The sequence below is a fragment of the Otolemur garnettii genome, unplaced genomic scaffold (genome assembly GCF_000181295.1).
Source record: "Otolemur garnettii isolate 467f Iridium unplaced genomic scaffold, OtoGar3 scaffold00051, whole genome shotgun sequence".
NCBI classification, from domain to species: Eukaryota; Metazoa; Chordata; class Mammalia; order Primates; family Galagidae; genus Otolemur; species Otolemur garnettii.
In genome coordinates this window covers 9,249,072-9,255,170 of record NW_003852446.1, presented here as the reverse complement: position 1 = coordinate 9,255,170, position 6,099 = coordinate 9,249,072, and the positions used below count along the sequence as shown (strand labels likewise).

The window sequence follows — 6,099 nt, the reverse complement described above, 5'->3', positions numbered from 1 at the left end:
AAAAAAAAAAAAAAGGATTGAATAGCCTGAGGCTAGAGAAATATAAAATATCAGATAAGTCAGAAAATCAATGATATTTTTCTTGGTCTCTCATTCAGATCATTTATTTGTTCAATATTTACTCATCAAGCACCTGCCAAGTACAAAACACCAGTTATATTGATAATATTTTCTTTGTATATTAAAAACTGTAATAGCCCTTGTGATTTCCAGGTAATTAGACAATTACATTGATTTTAGAAACATCCTAGATATTCAGCTACAGGAAAATCGTTTAATTATGGTATATCCATAAAGAGAAATATTATTCCATTTCAAAAATATTTAATCACATGGAAGAATCTACATAATCATTGTTAGGTGGAAAAAGTGTGATACATTTTTAGAGGGGATAAACATCAGGAAATGCAACAGAAAATTTAAGTATATATCTTTCAGCAATAGGATATTTACATTTTAACTATATGTTTTCAAAAACTTTCTGCAATAATGTGGATTTTAGTTTATAATCAGAAAATTTTTAAAACTTCAGTTACATTTACTGTAAATCATAGATGCTATTTAAAATTTAGGAAAACCCTGGGTTTGAGGTTTTTCTTTCTCAAGTTTTCTTCGTATTTTGGGAGGTCCAGAATATAAACTTAGAATTTGAGAGGTGTCATCTGACTCAACCCCCAGCCTCAAGCGTCTTCCTTTTATACCATCACCAATAGGAAACTCATCCCCTGGGGCAGCCATCTCTGGGCAGTTTTGATTTTTAGGAAGCTGTTTTTCTACTAGGCAAAAATATGTCTCCTTGTGACTCCTACACTGTGGTCATAGAAAACAAATGCAGTTCCTCTTTTACATCACATCATTTCATATAGTAACTCAAAGTCAGTAGCTCTCAGATACAAACGACTTACCCAGGAAGATAATTAAAAAGCAGAAGCCTCGGCCTCACTGCAGAATCAGCTTCCCTGGGGAGCAGGGCCAGATGTGCATGAGATGTCCTGGAGGGGGGCAGGGAGTGGATGCATAGCCACACATACGCTCTAGAAACTTTTGCATTGAATATTGTTATATTCCTCTACAGCAGTGGTTCTCAACCGTCCTGATGCCATGACCCTTTAATACAGTTCCTCATGTTGTGGTGACTCCCAACCAACTCAACGAAAATAATTTTATGGTTGGGGTCACCACAACATGAGGAATTATATCAAAGGGTGGTGGCATCAGGAAAGTTGAAGAACCACTGGTCTACAGGGACAAAGAATGAGACATAAAATAAAAAAAAAAAACTACATAAATAACCATTTCAGTTTTCTTTTCTTTTTTTTTTTTTTGAGACAGAGCCTCAAGCTTTCCCCCTGGGTAGAGTGCTGTGGCATCACAGCTCACAGCAACCTCCAACTCCTGGGCTCAAGCGAGTCTCCTGCCTCCACCTCCCAAGTAGCTGGGACCACAGGCACCCGCCACAACGCCTGGCTATTTTTTTTGGTTGCAGCCGTCATTGTTGTTTGGCGGGCCAGGCTGGATTCAAACCCCCACCACCTTAGGTGTATGTGGCTGGCGCCTTAGCCGCTTGAGCCACAGGCACCGAGCCTCCATTTCAGTTTTCAAAGATATTCTGGACCGGGGTTCGGCTTGCCATATGTACAACCTTGGTCTCATTTTTTTTTTTTTAAGATCTTCATTGGAGGAGATATAGTTATAAAAGTGATGCATGTTGGTTGTAACAAGATTCTTTTAGATCAGTATTTTAAAAGCTTGTCTTACTTTTGATTCCCCTCCCAAGAGGTAATTTTCGTTAATAGTTGGCATAACATTGCAGACTTTTTTTTTTTTAAAGACAGGTCTCAATATATTGCCCAGGCTGGTCTCAAACTCCTGTCCTCAAGCTATGCTCCCTCCTTGGCCTCCCAAAATTCTGGGATTATAGGCGTTAGCCATTTCAGACCTTTTAATTTATGCATGTGTGTACACATGCAGGGTGGCCATAAAGTTCATGTGGAATTTAAAATACAATTTTAAATAGCACATGAACTTCATGGATACCCTGTATATATGTATCTCTGTACATGTATACTTTGTTTTTTTTTTTTTTTACAAAATGGGATCATATTCCTCATATTCTACAAGTATACAGAAAACTTTTTTTTTTTTTTGAGACACAGCCTCAAGCTATCCCCCTGGGTAGAGTGCCATGGCATCACAGCTCACAGCAACCTCCAACTCCTGGGCTCAAGCGAGTCTCCTACCTCAGCCTCCCAAGTAGCTGGGATTACAGGCACCGGCTACAATGCCTGGCTGTTTTTTCGTTGCAGCCATCATTGTTGTTTGGCAGGCCCAAGCTGGATTCAAACCCGCCAGCTCAGGTGTATGTGGCTGGCGCCTTAGCCACTTGAGCCATAGGCGCCGAGCCTACAGAAAACTTTCTAAAGGCACATAATCCTAATTTTATCATATCTAATGAAATTAACAGTAATTCCTTAATAATGTCTAATATCCAGTTGATGTGCGTTGTTCCCTGATTGTTTCATTAATAACTTTTTGCAGTTGGTTTATTTGAACCAGGATCCAAACAAGATCTGCCCGTTGTGTTTGATTGATAGGTCTCTTAAGTCTCTTTGAAAACCATAGTTCCTTCTCCCTCATTGTCCCCTGCCATTTCTTTGTTGAAAAGCCTGCCTTAGAATTTCCCATGTTCAGGCTATGGCAGCAGGTATCTATTTAGTGTCACTATGTTTATCACTTGGTTCCTTTCTTCTCTAGATAAACTGATAGTTGGACATGAAGGTTTAATCAGACTTCGGTTCCAATTTTTGTTAAGAATATATCAGCTCGGCACCTGTAGCTCAACCGGCTAAGGCACCAGCCACGTACAACTAAGGTGGTGGGTTCGAATCCAGCCCGGACCTGCCAAGCAACAATGACGGCTGCAACCAAAAAATGGCCGGGCATTGTGGCGGGCGCCTGTGGTCCCAGCTACTTGGGAGGTAGAGGCAGGAGACTCGCTTGAGCCCAGGAGTTTAAGGTTGCTGTGAGCTGTGATGCCACAGCACTCTACCCAGGGGGACAGCTTGAGGCTCTGTCTCAAAAAAAAAAAAAAGAATATATCATAGTGTTATGTTTAGCTATGTTGAATGAATGAATGAATGTGCTTTTTTTTTTTTGATACAAAGTCTCACTTTGTCACCCCCGGTAGAGTGCTGTGGCATCATAGCTCACAGCAACCTCAGACTATTGGGCTCAAGTGATTCTCTTGCCTCAGCATCTTGAGTAGCTGGGACTACAGGTGCCTGCCACAACACCCAGTGGTTTTTAGAGACAGGGTCTTGCTCTAACTCAGGCTGGTTTCGAACTCTTAAGCTTAGGCAATCCACCTGCCTCAGCCTCCCAGAGTGCTGGGATTATAGGTGTCAGCCACCTTGCCCTGGCCTTAATGTGCTTTTTTCACTTAATATATTGTATATATCTTTCCTTGTCAGTACTTACAAATCTACCACATTCCTTTTCTAGTTGCTTAATGACTTCCTAATATGTACTACCGCGATCTACTTACTCCTTTTTAACATAGGGTGTTTCCAGTTTTTAGTTTTTAAGACTGCAGTAAATCTTTCAAATTCTCAGAAAAGCCAAAGGCAGGTTAATAAACCAGGATAGAAAAGAGAAGTTAGTAATTTACATGTTTAAGATTTTTTTTTGTAGTTTTTGTCCGGGGCTGGGTTTGAACCTGTCACCTCTGGCCCATGGGGCCAGCGCCCTACTCCTTTGAGCCACAGATGCTGCCCAATGTTTAAGAATTTTTTCTTTTTTTTTGAGACAGAGCCTCAAGCTGTCACCCTGGGTAGAGTGCCCTACATCACAGCTCACAGCAACCTCCAAATCCTGGGCTCAAGCAAGTCTCCTGCCTCAGCCTCCCAAATAGCTGGGACCACAGGGCCCGCCACAATACCCAACTTTTTTTTTTGGTTGCAGCCATCGTTGTTTTGGCAGGCCTGGGCTGGATTCAAAACCCCCACCTTAGGTATATGTGGCTGGCGCCTTAGCTATTTGAGCCACAGGCGCCAAGCCAGAATTTTTTAATATTAAAAGATCAAGTGAGTAGTCACTGACCTCTAAAATATTTAGCAACCTTAATTGCTAAGTATATTCATTACATATTAGGAAAACAATTTAGAGAAGACTTGGTTTGTCTTTGGTGTGTCTGTGTATCTATGTGTGTTTCATTCTAGAAAAGAATGATAGGGGTGATATAAGAAAAGATACACAATAGGCTGAGAGTGATATAATCATGCTCTCTCCAGCAGATAGATGGAAATGTAATTGTTTGATCTTTAGAGGGGAAGAGATGTGTGTACTGTGCTAGTTAGACATTTATTTTTTATTTATTCATCTATTTCATTATGCTCAGATACACAGCCAGTTGAGGATCTGAATATAGTATGGGTGCAACAGGAAACCTTTCTGATCTTTAGTTTAATCATCTGTAAAATGGGAATAATTAGTTTTTTCTGGCTTATGATTCTTGTGGTCATAAAATGGCAATGTAAATATTTTATGTTTTTTCAAATTTAAAGAATTTTGAAAAGGTAAAATTTTAGAATTTTTATTTTTTATGAAACTATTTACTTATGTTTTCCTTTCCTTTCCTTTAGATATAGGTAAACATTGGAAACTCCATACAGTAAATCAATTATTTCTACAGACAAATGGCAAAGAAGTCAGTATTGAATGTATTAAACTGGCACTCTTCATCAGGAAAAACTAAACTAGGCCTCTTTTATCTTGGGTGATATCATCCTACAAGCAAACTAATCTGAAATCCTGTCACCTAGAGATAATGTATAAGCCTTAGAATTCTTCATTCTCATGTTGCTATTTATGTACATAATTAAAATCCAATTTTAAAAAAAGTTGTCTGATATTATTGAGTGACAGTTTAAGTGGATTTGGTGCCCGTATGCCTGATGTGTGTATGTGTGGTTTGTGTGTGTGTGTGTGTGTGTGTGTTAAAGACAATTGTTAACTCTTCTCAGGGCAGTATCAACTGGCAGTCTGCAGAGTCCAGGCCCCACAGCACAGAGTACAGAAGGGTAGCTCTGGCGTTCAGAGATGATGCTTCAACAACCAGCACAAGGAGCAAAACTTGTAAGTAATACAGTTTGCCTGATAATGATTAGAAGACATACAAAAGAAAACAGTAACAGTGACTCCCTTGTTGTGGCTGTGGCCTCTTAGGTCTTCCGGTTCTTCAATACCCGTGGGAGATTCATAATGAAGTAGTATATGTCCTCTGCCAGTAGATGAATGGGATGTGATTTGTGTATGGGCTCTCTGTATGTATGGCCTGTATTCTCCTCCTTTGTGGGCCTGAATGCATGACTCATTGAACTCTATTCCCAGTGCTGGTGGGATCAACAGGAGCCTCTTTTGACTTGTTAGCCAGCCAGGAAGGATGGCAGGGAAACAATATGTGAAAGAGAATTTAGAATTTACAAATTTCAGTCAGATTTGGTAACTGTGAGTTCTTTGTGTTCTTGTATCATCAGTTTAATTTCTAATTGTTGACCTGTCAAAATTGACAGCAGTTGGGAAGATAGCAAAACACAAGTAGTCATGCACATATTAATGTTAAATACATTCAATGGAGCCAAAATGGCAGGAACAGTGCTGCCATTGTTATCAGATTAATGAGCTGATGCAAATTTGTCCCTGGAGTGATCCCCATGGTCACCAAGAAGTCTTTTATTTCCTTTTATGCTGAAGTATTTTGAGGTGCTGTACCAATCTCCAAATATATTAAAGTTGTGCCTACATTATTTCTCATAAATATGCTATTATTATTTCAGGCTTTCTCCATTGGCCTTGGCTTCCTATATCACCTCTGGAGAGTAGAGATGCCATGAGTTTCTTCCTTAAGATTGCCTGATGTAGAGAAGATTAAGAAGAAATGGCCTACATCTCAGCATGCCCAGGAGATCGTTCGTTAATCAATAGATGTTTGAGTGCCTCTTGGCTGTAAGGTATTACCTCCCATATTTAACCCTTTAGTCAGTATTGAAACGTTAACTTGTTTTTTTGATTTTTTTAGAGACAGAGTCTCACTTTGTCACC

The 6,099-nt window shown here is 39.7% G+C and overlaps 1 protein-coding gene across 1 annotated transcript in view; it reads left to right on the top strand.

The window, feature by feature from the left end:
• APOO (apolipoprotein O) overlaps positions 1-4,898 on the top strand; it is a 69,324-nt gene extending 64,426 nt beyond the window's left edge. The window contains exon 9 of the mRNA XM_003791914.2: positions 4,641-4,898. The gene's annotated coding sequence lies outside the window, so the exon portion shown is untranslated. The remainder of the gene's footprint in view (positions 1-4,640) is intronic.
• Positions 4,899-6,099: the final 1,201 nt, after the last annotated feature.